At 48.0% G+C, this 24,159-nt stretch overlaps 1 protein-coding gene across 2 annotated transcripts in view; it reads left to right on the forward strand.

The window, feature by feature from the left end:
* RNF41 (ring finger protein 41) overlaps positions 1-24,159 on the forward strand; it is a 402,719-nt gene that overhangs the window by 65,565 nt on the left and 312,995 nt on the right. For both annotated transcript variants that reach the window (XM_086963875.1, XM_086963877.1), the window contains exon 2: positions 4,095-4,222. The gene's annotated coding sequence lies outside the window, so the exon portion shown is untranslated. The remainder of the gene's footprint in view (positions 1-4,094; positions 4,223-24,159) is intronic.

Below are 24,159 nucleotides of genomic sequence, written 5' to 3' on the forward strand. Positions count from 1 at the left end.
TTCGCTGTTTGCCCTGGTGATGGAGCCTCTGGCTGTGCATGCTAGATCGGTGCGCTACTACCTGATCAAATTCAATATATAGCATTATATGCAGACGATTTATTGATGTTTCTGGCTAACTGTGGAGAGGCACTTTGGGGAGCTAAAGAACTCCTAAAAGCGCTGGGGAGAGTGGCAGGCTTAGAGTGAACTGGTCAAAGGCCTGTCTCTTTCTGACAAGGCCGGACAGAGCGGGGCCACCGGAGACTGAGGGGGTGAAGTGTGAGGATAGATGCCTGAACTACCTGGGTACCCAAATATACCACACACAAGGCGATCTAGGGAGAGCGTTGCGAGCCACCAAAAGCAACTTTGACTTCTGGGGGGACCCTCCAGCTGTCAGTGGCGCGCCGAGTTTCCCTTTTAAAGATGGTGACTCTGCCTTGACTCTTGTACTTTGGCTCACTGCCTATTTGGATACCACCTAGACTATTCGCTCAGCTCAAAACAATGGTTATGACTTTCCTGTTGGGGTCCTGGGAGATGAAGGGTGGCACTTACTACCATGATGCGGCCTAGAGCGTAGGGGCTTTGCGGTACCAGACTTTGAGGCCTGTTATCTTGCTGCGCAGCTCCAGTGGTTCACGAAATGGATGGTGCAGCGCATTCCGAGCACAGACGACCTTGGGGACTATGTTTCATGTTTGCGTCTATTATCACAAGTGCTGTTGAGTCTCCCTATTCGGGTTCACTCTGTCCCTTCTGACTTGAGTACAGGGCGCAAATGTTGGAATAGGTCTCTCCGGCGAGTACGGATACAGTGCCTATATGCACCTGGCATCCCACTGATCATATGCAAGGCTTTACCCCCACTGAGGGAATTGGCATAGACTACAGGCCTGGAGGGAAGCGGAAATGTCCACAATAGGAGACTTGTACGACGAGAACACTCTGCTCACCTTCAATGACCTTCAAGAACGATATGCTCTACCAATGGGAGATTTTCTTCTGCATGCAGCCCTTACCGCAGCTGTGTGGAAACACTGACTGGCAAGGATCACTGAACCTCAGACATAATCTATTTGCCAATATATAGTGATATCAGCTGGAACTTTTAAGGCGGTTACTTGTCTTTATAGGTGCCTAACGCAGGAAATACTGCAACCTTTGACTGCATTAGGCCTCAAGTTGGAGGATTTGGGTGAGGCCATAGACTAGAAACCGTGGGGGAAGCTGGTGGAGAGAGCCTGGAAGAGCTCCAGAAATGCCAGATTCCAGCTGGTCCACTTCTATGTTCTGCATACTGCATACTGCATATCTCACCCGGGTAAGATTAATGAATACTTTGGTGTTCAGTCAGATGTTTGTCCACGATGTTCCATGGAGGGTGCAAGGTTTTTGCATATGTTCTGGGATTGTCCTGCCTTGAGGCACTACTGGGAGGGGGTCACCACAGTTTTGGCGAATACAACGGATAGAGTAGTTGTGACGGCCCCAGGGTATGGTTTGCTGCACTGGTTCCCTCACACGGCCAGGAACAAGGTCACAAGCACGTTTTTGGACTTAGGACTTGTCTTGGCTAAAAGGGAAATAACAAGTCATTGGAAGGCGAGGGGTGGCCCTAACCTATCCAGATGGACGAGGGAATTTGTAAGATAGGCAGAATGCGAGGGGACAGGCAGAATGCAAATGGCTAAAAGGACAGGGAGCGAGAAAACGCGACTCTGGCATGGATAGCGATACTGGAGCTCCTGAGACACCCAGCTGAGGATCGGGAAGATAGCCTAGATGGAGAGGGCCCTGACAGGTACGACTGATCGCCCGGCACTACCACCGTTCCTGACTGTTGACCACTCAACAGACCGGACCCCCCATATTGAGCATACCCCACCAAACTTTCAATGGCGCATGGTAGTTGGAGCAGAAAACAGTTCACACTCTGGTGTAACCCTAGATTATGTTTTTTTTGGGCTGATAGTTAGCGGAATGCCTGGGGCGTGTGGGAGGGTAGGAGTTTGGGTAGGGGCAAACTGGAGTTGTAAAGGGAGCACAATGACTGAAAGAAGAGATCCTAGTGGATTGAATATTGTATAAAGTTGTCACTAAGTAAAGAGTTAGAGGTGGACCGTTGGTATGATGAATGCTATTCTCCTGTCCCACAAGTGGGAGTACTGGACGATTGAAATTGAAGGGATTGTTTTCATTGTGATTACTTGCTTTCCTATGCCTGCGGCGTTTTTCATATAGTGCTAATACTTCTTGAGATCCATTTGGATATGTACCTTGAAAACTCAGTCTGTTTTAAAAAATTAAATAAAACAGTGAAGTACTTATTCCTATCTAACCTAACCATTGAACCCATACACTTTTTGCTGTGTACACATTAATCCTTTACTGTGCTGTGGATAAAGATTTCAACCCCCAAAAAATTCTACATCATCTTCGGAACTTCCCTCTAGTTCTGTGGTGTTTTTTTAAATGTTTTAATTTTTTTTAAATGGCCACTCTTCTTTGGTGAATTGTTTTCAAAGGGGAGAAGGGGACTGTTACCACTGCAGCCTGTATCAAGAGTTAAAAAAAACCCAGACAGGTCACATAATCATCTGTCCCCTCCACCACCCTGTCACCACCAGGGTTGCAGTCTGACACCCCAGTCGATTGAGTTATCTCAGTGATATCGTCCTACTCATTCTGGGTAACTTGATTGTCTGCCAACCTGTCCAACATCTCTGACTCACTCTGTAAGGTCCTCCTCCACCGTATCTGTTCAGATTGACCTTAATCCGATGTTCTTTCTTCTTCAGTGAGTGCCTCACCATTTTGTTATTTTGGGTTTTCTGTGTGACAACCAGTGCATCATTATGTGGTGTTTTGCCAGCAGGAGACCCATGGTTGCGAATCAGTAGGTCATCTTCCCTCGTTCGGGTACAATGTTCTGTAGGCAGGGTTGTATTATGAACTGTAGGGGTATCTCCGTTGATTTTTTGAGCTAAGTCGCTGTCTCTTTACTTTATATCACCAGTTTGTTACACCATGTTTAGGAAGGTGGCCTTGGGCTTGCCGCATTTGGAGTAGGTTGAGAGCATGTCGGGGTATATCTGATGTATTCTACTAGGGGCCAGATTTGTGCTATGCAGATGATTAAAATGCGTCATTTTGAATCAGGCATTCCTGGCCACTTTTTGAACCTGTGCACGTGCCCTAGTCTATTCTTCATCCATCATGGGGCTCAGTAATTCCCTATCTTAGACTGTCCGCACCCTAAAATGTACAGGTGGCTTACCTTCTTTGAATGTCTGGTTTATACGTGACACCAGGCCTTTTCACACATCACTCTCCAGAATTAATTTGAATACTTGGAGAGTTGCGATGTAACTGGGAAAGCCAATCAACACCTCCCTGGAACTACCCACCAACCTGGTGAATTGCATAAAGCGTCCTAGAGTGATCCCAAATGTCGCTAAAGCCTAATCAAAGGTTAGGTATGCATTCCTTGGATAAAGGTTGCCTAGCATGGTTGTCAGCGTCTTAACTTCACAGATCTGGCAAAATGGCTGTAGCCATTCAGTTGACTGGGATCTACTAAAGGGCAGGTACGTGAGCACTTGTTTGACTACTTGTCCCCATGCATTAGCCAGGTGCTGCACTACGCATGGAAGCTATCCGGCCAGTTTGCCCCTGTAATGAAGTAAACTGGCAAGCTATCTCCCTCTGTTACACCCTCTAGGAGTCTGTTCCCAATTTTGGGTCTCCTCACACCACTTAGCTGCAATTGGGAGGCGATGGAGTATAACTCAGGAAGGCCAATCCTCCCTTCTCCCGAATCTAGCTTCAATATTATTGCCAGTCAGACTTTGCTCCGTGTTCTGTCCCACAGCAATGAGACAAGGAAGCGATCTATTTCTTGAAAGATTTTACTTCTACTACCTTAGAACAAATCTTGATGCTTTTTCTGTGAGCCACCTTGTGTAACTAATGTTTTTTTCTTTTTTTTTGCTTATTTATTTTCCAAACTGGTTGCATTTTGTTCTTGTTAGAAAAAGCCATTAGCTGCATGAAGCCATTTTCAGACGTAAGAGTGCTAATGTTGCAATACATTGCATTTATCTCTGCAGGTTACTTTGTGTCTGGTGCCGGCGGCGTGTTCCCTGCAGAAGGATCTCCCTGGATAATGCAGATTCGTTGATCCATGCTGAAAGGGCCCACTGGATGTCTTCTAATGGGTTAGCAAGCGACAACACAGGTCAGTTTCTAAGTTACAAATCCTAATCATGTTTATGTATTTTGAGTTGCTTTTAGAAGATTGTCTTAACACAAAAAGATTTTCCCTTAACCTTATTGCGGAGATGTTCTTGTAGCAGTAGTTTTTTTCTTTAAAAAGTCTTGGTGCCATGTAGATCCCATTGAGCTATTCAAAGAGGGTGAACTTTTCATAGCAGGGCTATAAAAGGGGGTTAATTCCAACAAGTGGTTTAATTAGCATGTTGTCGTATTTGCGGTATTTTTACTCTGGACTGCCCAAGGCTTTCTGTAAAATAGGAAAAAGCTGTTTTTACACAATTGGTTGCCTTTGATTTTGATGGATGCACATGATTTGCCCCTGTGTTTGGTTGATTAAACTTATCTTGTACAATCTTCCACTTATGGCTTGCTCTGGAGATTTTGAAGGTGATGAGTTGCTTGGTCTTGCATATAGTTTGTTTTTCCCCTATGTGATTTATGCAAGATGCACAAGTGTTTGCAGTTCAGTGCAAGCAATTATTTCCCAAGTGCATTGTTCTAAACAAATGCTAGCTGCTTAGTGGTCTCACCAAGAGTTGCATCCTCCATAAGTTCTTAGGCTTTCCCAGTACTATCCCAGCCAGCTGGAGACCGTTGTGACCCATGTATGAGTGCTGACTTGAACCGCCTCAGGGCAGTTTGATATTTTCTTATATCCAACCTTCTGCAGATGGGAGCTATCCATTCCCTCCTAATCTGATAATAGGCTGTGCAAAACAACAAAAATGAGCACCAGATACGCCATAAATCTTGCAAGTTGGACAATTGTCTTAAATGTTGGGGTTGTGTGCCATTTACAACAGAAACACTAGACTGGAAGAATTCTTGCCCTAAATTTCAAATACAAACATCTTGCTTCTGGTGGCTCTGTTCTATCTAATATGGGTAAAACTCACAGATCAATTTAATATCCAAGAACATCCCATACAGGTTTCCTGATTTTCTCCTTAATTTTTTCAAAAACAACCTGCAAATATCTGTTTTAGATATGGAATCAAGCTTGTTCCAAATTTGGGATCCAGAGTAAATGGAAGCACAATTTCACATTTCTAAACCATGGCAACTTGCACTCCAATCTTCTTAGCCCCTGAATAGAATTGCTTTAAGGTTCCATTTTGGTACATGACCACACTCTTAGCCAATAAAAAAAGGGTTTCAAATTGGCTATCTTTTCAATGTTTTTCAAGCTCCGGTCCTGCCTCAGAAGGCTAGTTGAGGCATGTTGGGCAAAAAGCTACCAAATTTATTTTCAACTTTTACTAAGCTAGTCCAGTTTCAATGGCCCCAAATCTCAGCACATTGGAGTGCTGCGACAACTTACAGCGGTGCCCCAATTGTTTTGGCTCAATACATCTCGATCATTGGTGATATGGTTCAAAAAGTGGGAGTTCTACAACTTCAATATGACAAAAGCCGTATGCTTCAAGGTTATACTGCTCTTGGTGATTTGGCGGGACCAGAACATATTTTGCCTACCTCACCCCCAAGTAATCGAAATCTGTCACCCTTTCTATCTGTGTTCCCCATTTTCAATTTCTTTCAAACAGATCTGTGTGGGCTAAAAATCATGAATGTTCTCTTCGCTAAATTGATTTCCTGACCATGGAGTTTACAAAAAAACTAGCAAACCGATTAAGCAGTGATTGAGCACCCATTAGAGTCTTGGAAACGAAAGTGTCCTCTGCAAAAAGCAGAACTGGGATCTTGTGACCGGCCAAATTGGCGGAATCGTTCCCACAATCGTATACAAAAATCAATCACACCATTGATAAATAGGGTGAGTGAAGTTGGGGCTAGTATGCAGCCCTGACTGACATCTTTCTGGTTTTATTGGGTCTGTCCGTTCACCCTCCCCGCGTCCCTCCCTGTCTTACCTGAGCATAGTTATCGCCATGTAGTCTGATTATCCTACTAAAGAGTTTGGTCAATAAACCCATCGCTGAGAGATGCCATGGCTTTGGTGTACAACTTTCCAGAGGAATAACACAAAGTGAAGAACCTGGTCTATAGTGCTGGTTTCTGCTTAAACCCAGCTTGCGAGTGAGAGAGAACCTAACACTCCTTTATCCAGTCCTGCACTTTATCTAGTATTTGTCTAGCAAAAAAATGTGTTGTAGATCAGGCTTATTGGCCTAAAATTTGCTGGATTCTCTTTATTACTTTTCTTGTAGATAGAGATGATTTCTGCCCCTTTCCACACTTTTGGAATGCCGGAACCAACTGCAAATGCATTACATAAATCTATTCATATAGGGACCCCAGACAGTTATGTTTTTGTATAAATCTAATATCTTGTCCAAACCAGGTTCTTTACTGGCTTACAACAATCCAAATGTTATTAGCATCAGCAGAAGAAAACCAGCATTTGCAATGTAATAGGTCTCGCATTAGGAAAGTGTGAGCTATTGGTATTGTAAATGACAATTTTTTTAAATATGTGTTGGCTTTGAAAATATATAAATTAATAGCATTGTTATTCACAAAGCCAATAGCTTAGACTTTACTAATGCGAGTCCTATTCACTATGGCAATGCTTATAAGTAGCAAGCATGGACAGTGCTGTTGTGGTGCTGAGTGATGATGCGGTTGGGCTGAGTGATTTGGTGGTGTCCCAGAGGGATGTGGTGGTGTCCCAGAGGGATGTGGTGGTGTCCCAGAGGGATGTGGTGGTGTCCCAGAGGGATGTGGTGGTGTCCCAGAGGGATGTGGTGGTGTCCCCGAGTGATGTGGTGCAGCAGCACAGAGACTGAAGCTAAGAACACGCAGGGTTGAGTGCTACAAAGCATGTTCAGTTTATTAAAGCACAGAATGATGTAGCCGGGAAAAAGCCAGGGGAAACATGAAAACACAGGGAGAAATTATATTGATAGAGGCAGGGAGGGCTGGGGCTTGGACAGCAATCAAGTACGGGGTCGAGAAGGCACTGAATGGGAGAACACAGAAAACACCCAGGGCCAGGGAAGGAAGAGGCAAGCACACGGGAGAGCAGGTGGAGACCAGAGGGCAAGGAGTAGCAAGCAAAACAAGCTCTCTGCATTGCTGGGGCGGGGGCGCGGGAGTGCATTCCTTTGAAGTCTGGGGCGGGGTAGCAGCAGCCTTTGAAGTCTGATGCGAGGCACAGACAAATGGTGGTGTGTGACGTGGCTGGCACTGTGCACGCGCATAGATCACATGAACTGTGTCTAATCCGCCATTTTGGTAGAATGTTCTTTTCCCCTTACTATAATGTCGCCGGAGCAATGCGCAAGCGCATTGGCTCAGGCGAGACCTAAAAATGATGGGAAGCACTGGTTCTGTAGGGAATGTATTCTCACCACTGCTGTACATTGCTGGAAACTGGGCCTCTGCTTGATAAGAATGATATAATTCAGAAAAAGTATGATGCCATGCATTTGACTGTATCAATTACTCGCTCGTAGTTGTTTTGAAACTTCCAAATGTAAGTAGGTGCCAGAACGACCTAGTGTCTTTACCCTTTAAAGCATTTAACGGTCATGCCACCTATTTTCCTCCCTCTTCCTTCAGCCATCAGCTTGTAGTAGTTTATACTTTTTCCTGCTTTACTGAATGGCTAGCCTCTTGCCATTTTTACCTAAAAATATAAGCTTTGATCTAGCTTCCCTGCAATTGCCATCGAACCAGAGTGTTTCCTTGTATCTGAGGGGTTGTGCCTTCCGTATAAAAAAAAATGTCTGTCTCCAATAGTGTGAATTTTAATATCCGGGACCTGAGTATCTGCAACATATGCATATGGCTCCAAGCAGCTATCTGCAACAATGATTTTTTTTATACATATATAGTCTTATCTGTATTCATCATAATATATGGCCACTTAACATCTCTCCTGTTAATACTGTGAACAATTCTTACACATTTTTGGAATTCTGTGGTGAAACAAATATTTGTATAGGACATAAACAAATCAGAATGCTTTACTTGGTGAGGTGTCCATTTTAAATATTTTTGCTGAAACCCAATTTCCAAACATTGTTTATGCGCTATTATCAGTAAAACTTCATGTTATTTTCAAAGTTTTATGGCTATTTTATTGAAAATAGGCTATCTGTAAATGACAGTTCACTACAACATCAGGCTTTAGTAATAGATTTAGGAAAAGTGAGTTTTTAAACATGAACTGAGAACTATTACTGCTCTAGCCCAAATGACATTGTCACTAGTGAACTATGAGGCAAGCCAGGGGGCATGTGTACCCTATATATGGGATTAATTCTTGTTCTACATGGAGCAAACGTTCAGTGTAGTAAATTGTTTTTTTTGTACAGCAGAAATAGTGAACTTGCTTATTTGAAGGTGCTCTCTTATGAGATAATAAGGAAAAAGCGGCTCCATAAGACAAAATATTTGCCTAGGGTCACATAATTTGAGACCAGTTCATGGGTCAAGTACATTAAGGTTAGGTTGATTAGATTATCGAAGTTACTAGACCTGCAGGTCTAGTAAAATTTTATTGATTTTTCAAGCCCTACTCCGTCTGTTGGGATCAGCAATGTGAGAGGTAATCCTTTTGAGTATCAACGATAAAGCATTGAGATCACTGTCCCCTCTTTAAAAAACTTCAGTTTCAGGGATATAGAACCACAAACCTAGATCTAGCGTTATGTAGTCTATTTTGCCAGTGATATTCCCTGTCTCTTGAAATTATGCGCTGCTTCCTTATCAGAAGGAGTTTGGTCATTACAGGCACGCAGCCCATGTGATAATGTAAAAGTTGCTACTAAAGCTGTGCTTTCCCCCCCTATTTGGGGTGCTAATAACGAGGAGATGCCCCATTCTTCATACTCTGTGCATGTAAAGTATTCCCTTCTAAAGACTTAAATGTTCCTTTAAAATCCCCACCTAGGAACGTGGCCAAGATGGCGGCGGAGTAGCACCGTTCTTCAGGGACTCCGCTCGCTGAGGCTGAGAAAGTGCATCCACCGGTGGCTTAGAGACTGGTAACCTGCAGGATCGTGGTCTTGTGTCATCCGCAACGCAAGCAGCACCTGTGCGCTTGCTGTGGAGGGCGGAATTCGGTGCTGAACGATCGCCACCGCTCAGAAAGCCCAGTGGCGGCAAGAACGTGTAGGCCGTGCCAGGGAAATCTTTGGCGGGGCCTGGGGGGCGTGCAGCCAGCACCCTTGACGGCTGTGACGACCTGCGTAGCTGTGGGGAATCTCGACCGCCCGGTGGAACTGGCTCAGAGGGGGAGGCCCGCATATACTGGCGTGCCACGAAGTTGCAGTGCTCAGCCCCGCAGTAAAGGAGCGGTGTGAGCAGCGGGATACCCCGGAAGTGAGAGCGCGGTCTGGGTGGTTCGAGTGGCCATCTCCCCCAGGGGTGTTGCACCTGATTCCTTGGCAGCAAGAGTGGGCTGATCAACATGGGCACCACGTGTGGCGACTGAACCCAGCGGGGCGATCGCTGTGCAACAGCCACGCCGTGTGGGCACTGCACTGGGGGGCACGGAGCGATGCCTTGGGAAGCCTAGTAAGTGACTGCCCCACAACAGAGAGGTCGACTGGACAACAGGGGTGGCCTTGGCCATTGAGGCTGATTCGTCTCTCCATTGCCTGCCCCCACGTGGGCCTCAGTGACGCGAGGGCCTTACGGGCTTGGAGGTGGGGCCCAACACTTAGGTAGCGCCTGAAGCGAAGGGGCCGACACACCAGGTGGGGCCCAGCTCCACGCAGCCTGCATTGTGGAGCCCCGGAGTCGCAGGGGGGTAAAGCAGTGGATCGCCTTGCCTGGAGGTGGCACTCACCGTGACAAGTGAATCTGGGTGAGTAGGCCCTCTGCAACTTCAGGTTGGCCCCTGAAGCCCAGAGCCTGTCGCGACTGTTGGGTGAAACGCTCAGGATCCGCTTGTGGCAACAGGCCCGACCGCTTCCCGCAGTGGCTGGCTCGGACAAGCGCTAAAAACCCACAGAGGATCAGAGACAGCCCCTGGGACGGGACTCTACGGTTGTTGAAGGAGCACCGGTCCCCCATCTGCATGCTGTCGGACATGGCCACCCCACAATGCAAAAAGGACCTCCCAAGTAAGAAATCTTCTATTAGACTTACTCCAAAAGCCGGGAGTAAAGAAGACTGGGGAAGGGGGGGGGGGGCTTAGCACGGACCGGTAGGGTGACTCATTGTTTGGCAGCTGGGGGCGGCGGAAGGAGATTGGAGGGTGGTCCTGCTGTACATACAGGGCGAAGGTGGTCTATGTGCTTTATTTGCTTCTCCTTTACTGGGCTGCGCTGGTTGCCTGCTTCGAGGCACTGCCAGGCCTCCCCTTACGCATGTTGGGGCTGCCCTGTTACACTAGAAGTCCACTATGTAGAGCTAATGCACGTGGGGGGACGGTGGGCGCTGGGACCCCATGGCAGAGCGTGCGAGGGAAGGAGTGGGTGTCTTGCTGCCGCTTGTTTCCTCCGCGACAGGTTCGTCCAATGCGCGATTGTGCCCCCTTTTCCTCCTACATGACACGTCTTAAAGTAGTCATTATGAGCTTCAATGTGCGGGGCCTAACTCGCCAACAAAACAGCCCGCGCGCTCCTTGCCTTGTTGAGGGATGCTAAGTGCAATATTTGCCTCCTTTGAGGGTGCTGCTGGGTGAGGGCACATACGATAGACTTGGTCTGCAGCCCGAACAAGCACAAAGAGGCCTTCTTACGAGATGCTATAAGCCCGATCCTGGAGTCTCCTGATGAGGACCTCTTCATCTGAGGTGATTTTAACCTAGTCCCCATTGCAGGGCAGAGTGGGGCAAACGCGCTCGATCTCTGACATGATCCTTCAGAGACTGAGGGAGGCGAGTCTCGCAGATGCCTAGCGCCAATGCTTCCCGACAGTACAGGAGTATACCTTCTTCTCCACGACCCATCAAACATATGCTCGCATTGACCTTTTTTGGACTTTCCCCAGGGTCACAGCCTTCACAGACACCGTATCCATTGGGGTCGCGGCGCTGTCGGATCATTCTCAGGTCGTCTTGACGTTGCTTCTCGCAGCAGAATTTGTGGCGCTTAAACCACTAACTACTCCCGTACGACGCGAATATTGTTGAATTACGTGGCACTATCAAGACGTCATCCGATGCCGCTGTATTGCGATCGCAGCGGGCCTGAATAAGGGCCGCAAGGCCAAGAGGGGGGAACAGGAGGACCGAATCCGGGTGCTCGAGGTGGTGCACTGCCGCAATGGGGCGGTTAAAACTCGCTGCTTACTCACACAGGCGAGGAAGCAACTGCGGGCATTAGATCTAGACTGTGCCGAATACGCCCTGCTCCGTACCAAACAGTGCTATTACGAAGAGGGGTAATCTCCTTGTACACGCCCTGCGGGCTGAGACGGCGACGCGGAAATCCTGACTGAACAGGGTGAAATCCTGCACGCAGATGGGGACTTAGCGTCCAAGTTTGAGGCCTTCTTTAAGGCTCTTTATTCAGCCGATACTCCGGATCCTACTGTGGCCGGGGACTATGCGCAAGAGGCACCGGTGACCCCGCTGGTGGACCTGGTCGCAATCAGTTTGGACCCGAACATCAGCCCTGATGAAGTTTTACGGGCTATCCAGGGACTTTCGGTTGGCAAGACGCCAGGAGAGGAAAGCTTCCCAGTAGACTTATAAAACATTTGTGCCTAACCTCGCTCCCCTTCTGGCGAGGTTGTTCAACACCTTTAGCACCTCCGGGGAAACTCACCCCGTTGATATCAATGGCAGAGGTAGTGGTCGTTCCCAAGCTGGGAAAGGACCCACGCGAGTGGGCCTCATACCACCCCATTTCCCTGCTCAACTTAGACCCGAAAACCTTCTCTAATATTTTGACCTCCAGACTCTCTCCCCACATGCAGGGCCTGGTGGATCCCGACAAGACGGGTTTTATCCCGGATTGGAATTGCGGGGTTGGGACTTGCAGACTCTGACATTTACTGGATAAGACGCAACAAACCCAGATCCCAGCATTGCTTCTCTCAGTGGACACCAAAAAGGCATTTGACCGAGCCCACTGGACTTATTTGCAACAAGTCCTCTGTCGCTTCTAACTCTGTGACAGGTTCAGAAGATGGGTGAATTGTGTAAACCACAGCCAACCGGTCCGCCTCCGGGTTAATGGGTGGTTTCTCGTCCCTTCCAGGTTGGACGCGGCACACGACAGGCTTGTCTCCACCCCCCTTCTTTTTGCGCTCTATATGGAGCCATTCGGCGAAAGTCTGCCAACTCCCCTCGGTCACTGGGATCCGGATTGGGGGTAGGGAACATAAGATCTCCTTATACGGTGATGACGGGCTCCTTTTCTTATCGGACCGGTTGGTCTCTTCCCCATCTGCTGTCTGAGGTCGAAGCTTTTAGTGCGGCGTCGGGTTTTAAAATTAACTTGAAAAGAACTCTGGCTTTGAGCCTCACTCTTCCCATTTTCCTGGGCATCTACCGATATCACCTACCTAGGGTTACGGGTTCTCTCTATTACCACAATGACTGCTCAGGCGAACTACACAGAGGCTCTGAACAAAATGCGCCTCGAACTGAACAGTTAGAAAAAACACGCCCTCTCTTGGTTAGGCAAGATTGCCGCTGTCAAAATGCTGATTTTGCCCCGTCTGCTTAAAATCATGCAGACGCTCCCCCTATGTCCGCCACCCACAACACTGGCTCATATGCAGCAACTCATTAACAGCTTTATCTGGGGGAGGGTGGGGTGGGGGGGGGGGGGGTGGGTGGGTGTAAGAAGCCGCGTAAGGCTTTACATCTCACTTATCTAAAGCAGGACGTGGGCGGCCTCGGTATCCTGCATTTCAGGCGCTACTATGAAGCGGTGCAACTGCGATGGATGGTTGAGTGGTATCAACTAGAGTTGGAAAAACATGTGTTTTATGGATAGGGGGGCCACCGGTATCCACATCTGGAAGGTTCCCTGACTACCCAGATGTCACCGGCCGCTGGGTGTGTATCTCTCCCCAGTCCTGCGAGCCACTATGCAGGTGTGGGATAGGGTCCAAGATAAGTGTCAGCTGTCCTCCGCCATTTCACCTGTGACTCCTTTTATTGGAAACCCAGACTCCCCCCTCCCCACCCCCCCTCTAGTGGACAACGTCTACCTAAAATGGAAAGAGGCAAACTGTAAGTGTATAGGCGTCTTATTCGACAAGCGGGGAATCCTGGATTTCCCCAGGCTAGTGGCTCATTATGGGATCCCCAAAGACGCATACTGGCAGTACCTGGCGCTGCGCCATTGGGTCACACCGCCCCTGGTCCGTTCCCATGCTGGTCGGTTCCTCACAAAATTTGAGATTTGGTACATCACTGCACCTCCAACAAACGCCTTCTGTCAGATATTTATGGCTTCCTCAACAAGGTGAGAACCCAGGCCAAATCCCCGACGCAGCGTAGGTAGGAGGCGGAACAGAGGAGTGGGTGGATATTATTCACAGGGCCCGGGCATCCTCGTGCAGCACCTCAGGGAAGAAAATGCTCCAGAAAATAGCACACTATTGGTATTATACCTCGGAGAGGGTCGCCAAATAGAAGTCCTGTAGCAGCAATCTCTGTTGGCGCAACTGCAGGGAGGAGGGTACACTGTCCCATATCCTATGGCATTTCCCTAAGATATGGGCATTTTAAGAAACTATTCAGCCCTTAGTCGATCAGATATACCAGACGAAACTCTCCCGATTTCCTAGTTACATCTTGCTGGGGCTACCCAATCCTCTCACATACCCTCTGCCAAGCAGATCCTCCTGGCACAATGGGGCTCGACCGACATCCCGACCAAGTTAGATTGGCTACACAAAATGTGAGTTGTTGTGGGGATGGAGCGGATTACCGTAGGGAACCACTACACACACCCTAAATTCGATAAGACCTGGGGGTCCACGGTGGCTTACTTATCTTATGAATTCATAGAGCTTACCTGCCCTCGCTACCTCCGTGTCCTGCGATTCCCTACAACCCACATAACGGACCCGTCGCCACTCCACACTAGTCCTGGACTCCTCACTCTCTATGAACAGACAAGTCAACGCCGTTTCATCATCCTGCTTCAATATTCTTCGCATGCTCAAAAAAACATTTCGCTGGATCCCCACTGACACCAGAAAAACGGTCACCCATGCTCTAGTTACAAGCCGCCTGGACTACGGAAACATCCTATACGCCGGTATCACCGCAAAACTCCAGAAAAAACTCCAACGCATCCAGAACGCATCAGCCAGACTCATACTAGACATCCCGCGTAAAGACCACATCTCTAGTCACCTGAAAAACCTCCACTTGCTCCCCGTCAATAAGAGGATTACTTTCCGCCTCCTAACTCACGCACACAAAGCACTTTACGAACTTGGACCCGAATGCCTCAACACACGACTTTCCTTCTACACCCCCTCCCGCCAGCTACGATCCTCCAACCAAGCCCTTGCTACCGTACCTCGCATCAATAAAACCACCATGGGAGGTAGATCCTTCTCCTACCTCGCAGCTAAAACCTGGAACTCACTCCCCACTCACCTTCGTCTCACTCAGAACCATCTAGCATTCAGAAAACAACTTAAAACTTGGATATTCGACAAGTAACTCCTCACCCCTCTTCAAGCGCCTTGAGACCCTCCGGGTATGTAGCGCGCTATATAAATCTCTGACTTGACTTTAATAAAGTTTACTTTTGTATAAGTACGTTCCCCCGCAGGCCGGTGGTTGTAGGTGGGCGTAATGTTTAAGATTGCACCATACTTAATAAAAAGATTTTAACCATAAAATCCCCAGCTACCAATAATGACTTGGCCCTCACTGCAGCGTCGCCACCATCTTTTTTTTTTTTTTTTTTTTTTTTTTTTATGAACCTGTTTTTGTTGGCTTTTAGGACTCTGTGCTCTTTATCTCTGCTAACTTACAGGCCTTGAAAAATCATCAAAATGTAACGACCTGCAGGTCTAGTGAATTAAAAAATCTACTCGACCAAATTACAATGCTCTTAACCCATAAACTGGTTCCAATGTATGCGATCCTGGGTATTTTCTTCTTTATCACATATGAGAGCACCTTCAAATACACTAGTTCAGTACGTCTGCTGTACAAAAAAAAGTATGTTTAATTTTTATAGACTAAACCTTTGCTCCGTATATAATTCTAATCTAGCCACATATAGGATACACATGACGGCTGACTTTCCTCTTGGTTCATTAACCGCATTCTCATCCGGGCAGTGGGCAGGAGTGTTTCTCTAATCACTTTTTTTTTTTTTTTTTTGTGTAAGATTTTTATTGACAATTGCCATCAAAATAACATCAGTACATCTGGTCAGTCATACACTTCATATGGTAATGCAATAGTTTGTATGTGTGTGTGTAGTGGCACGTGTTTGCAGAAAGTCTGTAAGAAGCCGGTCTTCTAGAGGTGAGGACTCTGGGATGGTGGACCCCGGTTCTAGTACTGCCAGCAAAGCGTGCCTTATCTGGATGTACCTATAGGTTTCAGTGGGGCCCAGTGCGTATTGTTGTTGCAGTTGTGTAAAGGGAAGTACCCCTGTGGACGTCCAAAGATCTCCCACCGTTGAAATGCCTATGTTATCCCACTGGGTGAACCCTTTGCTGGACCTAAGGCAGCCCAATTTTTTAGTGTCCCAAAGTGAAGTCAGCTTCGTAATGACCCCCTTCCACTTAAGCCATGTGAGCGCCCTGTACCATAAAGTAACTGTATGCTTGGTTGGGCCAATCAGTCCCTTAAGAAGACTCGGGTTGTATAACGGGGCCAACAAACTATGCGTTCCCAATTGGGCCCTATCAGCCAAATATGCCGGGTCATCGTGTGGTGCGTGGATCCATTGATTAATCACTTTAAGTTGGGATGCCCAGTAGTAAAGTTGTACATTCGGTAGTGCTATTCCCCCATCATACCATCCGCGGTTAAGTTTAACGTGGGCAATTCTCGGTGGATGTTCACCCCACAACAGGGTAGTCACCACTGCGGTGACTTTACGAAAGTAGGAGAGCGGAATCACATCTGGGGTGTTCTCCAGAGCATACAGGAGGCGCGGTAGTGCCATCATTTTAAATAAGGCAGCGCGCCCTAATAGCGTGAGTGGCAGGGCCGTCCAGTGTCGGGCATCTGCTTTCAGGCGAAGGAGGGGGGGCGCCAGGTTCCGATCATAGAACACGCTTGTGTCACCGGTGACATGTATGCCCAAGTATTTAAAGGAGACATCAGTCAACACTAAAGGACACTGTTCAGGAAGGATTGGTATAGGGCCTTTCAGGACGTAAAGGACCGACTTTGTCCAGTTAATGGTATATCCGGAGGTCGAGCCATGTTTATCACAGAGTGCCAACAATATCGGGACACTCGACTCAGGGTCAGATAAGTAGACCAACATATCATCAGCATACAGGGATACTCTGTCTTCCCAGGCATCAGTCCATTTAATACCTTTCAGCAGCGGTGTGCTCCTAATAACAATAGCGAGCGGTTCAAGGACTAGCGCGAATAATAGCGGGGACAAGGGGCAACCCTGACGAGTCCCACGCGCCAGAGGAATCGCTCGGGAGATGTGGCCATTGGCCGCCACATGGGCTACCGGGTCCGTGTAGAGGAGCCTAACCCACTATAAAAATTTTGGTCCAAAGCCCATCCGGGTCAGAACTGCAAACAGGTATTGCCACTCTACCATATCGAAAGCCATTCTGGCGTCCAGCGACAAAATGGCCGCCGGCTCCTTCAGCAAATGTGCTCGAGCCAATGCGCCATGCACCCTACGGAGATTTAGCGCTGTGCTCCTATGTGGCATGAAGCCCGATTGGTCCGGGTGGATCAGTTGGGATAGGTGCGGGGTCAGCCTATTTGCAATCAGTTTTGCCAAAATCTTCGCCTCTGCATTGAGGAGCGAGATCGGGCGATACGACGTGCAGTCCGCAGGAGGCTTGCCAGGTTTCGGGATGGCCACTATAGTCGCTAAACGCTGGTCCAAAGGCAGTGTCCCGGCTCCTCGGCAGTCCTCGAACATGGCCAACAACGGTAGGCCCAAGGTATCCGTCATTGCTTGAAACCATTCGATCGGTATCCCGTTAGGGCCCAACGCTTTACCTGTATGCAGTGCACCTATCGCCACACGGAGTTCTTCCACCGTGAGGTCCGCTTCCAGCTCAGTCACTGCCTCCGGCGACAGCGTCTCTACTTCTACATCTTGGAGAGCTAGCTCTGCCGCCTCTGCCGTGACCACCACCCCCGGGGTATAGACTGCCTGAAAGTGATCCGCTAAGAGGTCAACAATTTTGGAGGGGCTTGTGTGGCACGTCCCTTCCGGGTCCTGCAATTGCAAAATGTGCCTGCTGCCGCCTTGTTTCCTGTCTAGCCAGGCCAATAGTTTGTTGGCCTTATCGCCTACATCATAAATCCTATGCGCCGTTGTCTCTATATTCTCTAACGTCCGTCGTTTAAGAAGGTCGTCATGTCGCTGCTGGCAGAGGTGCAATGCGTGTCGAGTGTCGTCCAACGGTACGGCCATATGGGCCGCGTTTGCCTGTTCCAACTTCAGTTCTAGCTCTATTAGTTCCTGTTTCTGCTTGCGTTTATGGTCGGTTATGGCCGCAATCGCCTGGCCTCGCAACACCGTCTTATACGCTTCCCACAGTGTCGTCGGGGAAGATACCTACATCATAAATCCTATGCGCCGTTGTCTCTATATTCTCTAACGTCCGTCGTTTAAGAAGGTCGTCATGTCGCTGCTGGCAGAGGTGCAATGCGTGTCGACTGTCGTCCAACGGTACGGCCATATGGGCCGCGTTTGCCTGTTCCAACTTCAGTTCTAGCTCTATTAGTTCCTGTTTCTGCTTGCGTTTATGGTCGGTTATGGCCGCAATCGCCTGGCCTCGCAACACCGTCTTATACGCTTCCCACAGTGTCGTCGGGGAAGATACCGAGCCGGCGTTTTCTTGGAAGTAATGCTTAGTGGTTGTTTTCAGGGTTTTTTGAACCAGATCGAGTTTAAGATAACCAGGGTAGATGGGATAGATTCGCTTGCGCGCCGTTGCTGTGCAGGACAGTGTGGCAGTCAGGGGGGAATGATCTGATATACCCCGAGGCCTAATCTGCACGTCAGTAATAGTGAGTCTGCCACCCCCCAGTGTAAGGAAGTAGTCAATACGGGATAGCCAGTCGTGAGTGGATGAATAGTAAGAATAATGTCGATCCGTGGGGTGGAGCTGCCTCCATATATCGACCAGACCCTGTGCCTCCAAAAAGTCCCCGAATTTCGGTGGGCCAGTGGTGAGGGTGCGAACCGGGAATCTATCCTGGTCAGTATTGGCCAGTGCATTGAAGTCTCCGCCCACCATCAGGTCCCCATCCGGGAGTTCTAGAAGAAATTTGCCCAGGTCCGGAAGTGCCGATGAAAGTAGCGCTGGCGGGATGTATACAGACACCACATTAATGGGCACACCTTCCCATTGCCCACACACTGCCGCAAAGCGGCCATGCTTGTCCGTTTTTGTGGATTGTTGTATGAAGCGAGATGTTTTTCTCACCCAAACACCCGTCCCTCGGGACCCTGAAGTAAAATCCGAATGTACAACCATGTGGTAACCTTCTGTCTAAAGCTCTGGTAGCTGCACCCACCAAGTGTGTTTCCTGAATCAGGGCGATGTCGCAGTTCAATCTCCTGATACACTACAGAACCAGTCCCCTCTTTACTTTGTCCCCCAACCCTCGGACATTCCATGACATTATTTGTAGCGGTGGCACAGGCCCTATCCCAGTGTCAGTTGTTATGTTATTAGGTCGTGGGTGGTCCGCCATCGTTTGGACGTGTATGTAAATTGGGATTCCATGGGATAGGACGGAACTGCGGTCGATGGAGGTCTTCCCCTCCATGTGTAACTAATCGCATGTTGGAGTCTTTGTAGTGCTAGAAGATCAGCAGTGGTACACCCGGTGTATGGAATGCGGCCACGTGTGACTACGAGTAACATCCAGATGATCATTAGAGCCAAACAATACAAACTAACAAACCATCGAAACCCCCCCCGTTCCCCGAACTCCCGCCCGGCTTCCCTGCTACACGGACTCAAAACTGCCCGCCACCCCAATTTAGCAGAGTGCTTAGACCCACCCCAAGGAAAACACACAGTTACTTGCTTGTTGGGGGTGAGGAGTTCTCCGGAATTAGCGACCCCTCATACCCTCTGCAGAGGCCCTCGGCCCAGTGTCCATGGCGGTTCCAGCCGCAATCCCAAACAATGTCTCATACCTGTCGAGTGTTCATAAGTCTACCTCCTGGTTCGCGTCGACACTGTCTCTAACTGGCGAGCTTCTGCCACTGTTCATATCAGCGTCTCCAGCGTCGTCCCGGTCGTTCGGATGTTGGCCACTTTTAGTTCGTCCAGGGTGGCGAGAGTGGGAGGCAGGACGCCAGCCGTCCAGCCAGTCTCGTGCAGTCTCAGGGTTGTCGAAAAACCAGGTCCTGTTCTCCGCCACCACCCGGAGCTTGGCCGGAAAGATCATAGAATATGGAAGTTCTCGTTTCCTGAGTTCCTTTTTAATGTCCAGGAAAGTTTTCCGCCGCCTGGCCACCTCCGCCGTGTAATCCGGGAACAACGCCACTGTAGAGTTCTGAATTTTCACTGGTGGTGAGACCCGTGCCGCTTGAAGGATGACGTCCCGGTCGCGGTAATTAAACATTCTCGCTAGGATCGGCCTGGGCGAGGCCCCTGGCTTAGGCTGACCTCCCGGGACTCTGTGTGCCCTCTCGACTGAAAAGAAGGCCGACAGTCTTTTAGGTTGAGGGTGTGTTTTAATGAGGTCTTCCACGTACAGATCCATCGCTCTTGTGCCCTCCGACTCGAACACCAAGAATACGTACATTATTTCGCCTGGAGCGTCCTTCTTGGTCGTCCAGCTTATCTTTTAGGATTTTGTTCTCCGCCATTACCGCCTCCATGGCCGTCTGTAGTTCCGATACATCCTCAACCAGCGATTTCGTAACCAGTTCCAATGAACCTACTTTCTCGGCCATCTTGTGAAGATCCGCTCGGATGAGGGTGATTTCGGTCGAGATGGAACCCACCGTCGTCTGAACCTGTGTGAGAGCCTTCATAACATCATCCAGCGTCGCCTTCTTTGTCCCCACAGTTTCGCCTGTTTTCGTGGAGGAGTGCCTTCCATCCGCTGGAGGGGAAGCGGTTTTGTCGTTAGTGTATCGTTCGATACGTGTCTGAGTCGTACCGCCTTTAACACCCTTCCCGGCCATAGTTCGGTCACGGAAATTATACAGTTCTTCGGAGCGAGGGAGCACCAGGAGCAACCGCTGCTACAGCGCGGCTCTCAGTCTAGTCCAAAGAGAAGCTCCTGCAGCAATGGGGGAAAAGCCCCGATGGTCTTAACGGAGCAGATGGTCAGTGCCTTCCCGGCAGAATATTATTTCTTTAGTATTCCTGAGGATTCTCGGGCACCTCCTTCAACGAGCCACTTTCAGTTATGGCAAATGTTCCGTCCCTAGACAGGGACCCTGCTCGCTGGTCGTTGCGCGGGGTGTTTCCTCAGCACCGATCACTTCCTGTCTGGGGCAGCCGATCAGACTGCACTTCCGGTCTTCTTCACTCGCCACTGGACTCCCCGGAGGTAGGCCTGTGTTTCGATGGATTCAGCACTCGACGATAACTCCGTCATCCGGCCCTCGATTTTTGTCCGGGTACTTGTTGCCAGTTCCGCCCGGTCTCGGGCGTTCGGTGCCTCCGTCTGAGGTGAGATTTAGCCACGGATTAATGTGCGGATAGTTGGAGAGGCCGCTTCCCTGCCGGAGCTAGTCCTCTATGCTGCCGCCATGTTCGGCCGCTAGCCACGCCCTCTAATCACTTTTAATAATTACATACCAGAAGCATGAAGTGGTAGCACACTTTTATTTTTAATTTATTTAAAGTTTGCAAATTTGAACAGTTACCCTGTACAGTACATAATTACATTGGCTGTTAACTGAGCAGGCCAGCGGTATTCTCCTATGATACACTCATGTTTGCCAAACAGAGCGAATACTAGCAAAAGAGCAATTAACTGGCAATACAATGTAGCTCTCAAGCGTATACATTCATATTGGGTTAACTTAACCCTCCGCGCACAGCCTCTAGTAGCTTCTCTTAATCAGAAGGGCCAGCCTTATAGCAACTCATTGTAGTCTTAGCTTCCCTCAGGCTCACCAGTTTCTTTCTCCACCAGATATTGTTGATCTAGTCCCCAGAAACTCTTGGGGTGACTCTGTGGAGGGAGGAGCTCACTATAAGTGTCCGATTGCATGTTGCAATGGAGCATGTCTTTCTCCCATTCAGCCATAGTTGGGACTGGGCCAGTACCCCAAAACATGGAAATCCTACGTTTAGCAAGAAGTAGACCCATATCCACCAGTTGTCTGGATTAATTGCGTATGTTCTTACTGGAACGTAGTATCTCAAGCAGAGGGTCTGGTGTCAGTGCTTGTGATCTTGTTTATAGTGCAAAATACCTTGTCCCAGTAACCACCAATCCGGGGGCATAGCCAGGCCAGATGGGGAAGCCCCGCCCAACCCTCCCTGCAGCGAGGGCAAGCAGCTGACTCACGTAAGCCATAACACTTCAATCTCTCTTCAGTATAATAAACCCTTTTAAGATATTTAAACTGGATCAGACGATGTTTGCCGTTAAGGGAGATGTTCTTAGTTCACAGCAATATCGCCAGGTATTGTCATCGATTATCATGTCTAGGTCGCTCTGCCAGTCTTGTCGAGGCTTATTCTGCATCGGTCCCCTGGCATTCTTTTTTCAGGTTATACATGACTGTAACTATCTTAGTGGGAGGAGTGGGGCGCAGGATGCAGTAGAGTGACGGAGTCTCCATGGGTTCCACCAGGTCCTCCCCAAGAAGCTCTCAGCGCATGCCTAGTTCTATGAAAGTGGTATTGCTTTAGGGGGTTGGTGCCTGCTCCTCTATTGTCATGTGTTCCCACTTGCTGGCGACTCAATCTTGAAAAAGATCACCCATCCTCAGGATTCCTAATTGTTTCAGTGCGGATGCAGCTTCTTTATCACAACCAGTAAAAAAATAATAACGCCAGTAGATCTGGATCAAAGGTGAGTATAATAGGACACACGCATGTCTATTAAGTAGGTTGTGCCAAGCATGGACAGTTGAGTTTGAGTTCAATATCCCCGTCTTTCTGTCAGGAGTTTGGAATCGCATCTAGGGGAAGAGTATAGGGGTTGGCAGCAACTGCCTCATTATGCAGATGCAGCAAGTTCTGTGGTTCATGGATCCAGTAGCGAGTGTGTGAACCTTGTGCCACTGTAGTACAGCTCTAGATCTGGGGCATTAAGGCCGCCTCTCGAACAGGGTAAAGTTAATGTGTAAACCAAGAATAAACACAAATATCCACGGGTCTATAAGGCAGTATAAACAAAAGAAGCTAAACAACTTAAACAATCTGATCCATTCAATTAAAAAAAAGCTTTAAGATGGACGGATTCCCAGCAGTCACCAATGGTGACATATGTCATCATCTGGTTCTCCTCCTAATGTCACATTAGTGGCATTTCAGGGCTATAAACCGAAGATGTTACAACCCATTAAAACAGGCTCTATAGTAGGACCTCTAGATGTGAATGGTCGATTCTATGGGAATCGTGGTTGCAGTGATGTGTATAAGTGATATGTATAAATGAAGTGGGTTAAATTTTGACCAATGGTAGGCAAAATTATTTATTCTCGCCTCAAAAGGATCAAAATGCAAAAAGGACAGTTTTGAATAAATAGCTGTCTAGATGTGAAAGGTCAACATGTTTCAGCAATAAGGGAATACTATCCAATGCATTCGTCAGGACCATTAATATTGCAAGTGCATATTGTGAATAAATCATGTGTCGCATTTGCAAAGAGTTGGAACTAATACAACCTCTTTACCTGACCATTCCTCTGTATGACGATTTCTGTAACACAAAACAGTATATATATCTATATTATGAAAAATAAAGGTAAAAAACAGAACGAACCAGTTGTTAATATAGCTCCAATTTTTTTACATTATATCCTTATGACCAATAAATTCTATTGTGTCAAACCAATGTACACCTCTTGTATGTATAATCACAACTTACCCGTCTTTTAAGAGGGTGAGACCTCGCCTCACCTGGCCACGGCTCAGAACATAGGAGGCACCGCTGTAAGAAAAAGAAAAAGAACCGCATATGGTATCCCAAAGGGTATGCAGCCCAAACCATCGTATTTACAGATATTTACTATGAGTGCCCAATTTTATCAGTCGCAGCCAGTAAGGACAAGCTATGCCAATTCAAATTGGTCTAAACATATACCATAGACTGAGGACTGTGGCACTATATACCAATACAGTCCCTCGTCAGTAACAGCATTGTTGTGTCTGATCGCATATTTAATTATAAAGCGCCTTAAAATCTTATTTGAAGGCGGCGGCTTGACAGCACATAAGTCAGTGCGTCTTCAATGGGAAAGTCAAGTTTCAAAAATGTATACTTCCCTGATGTCTTTAAACATCATGTTAAGTCTGTGTCTATTCAATGGGAGTCACGTTTCTAAAAATATGCTTCCCTGTTGTGCTTAAGCAGTTATAAATCTACAGACACAATCACGGACCATTTCATGCGCATTTCTTTAACCGAACAAACCGACCAGAACAAACATCTGTAATGTTTCATAAAACCAAATGGGGAAATTCTAGAATACTTTAGCGTGTCGCGATGTTCTTCTATTTACATCTATCGGCATCAAATAAGGTTAAATTCACCAAATGCTACACTAAGTTTCAAAATCACCAAGACTGCTTTTCAAGTTCAGTAAAATAACTCGGTCGGACTATCTAACAGGGCGGATCATCTAACAGGGCCGCCTACCTGTCCGTCTGTACCTCTGGCGGTTACAAGAGCCGTGTCCG

This window comes from Lissotriton vulgaris, chromosome 1_1 (genome assembly GCF_964263255.1).
Source record: "Lissotriton vulgaris chromosome 1_1, aLisVul1.2, whole genome shotgun sequence".
NCBI lineage: Eukaryota > Metazoa > Chordata > Amphibia > Caudata > Salamandridae > Lissotriton > Lissotriton vulgaris.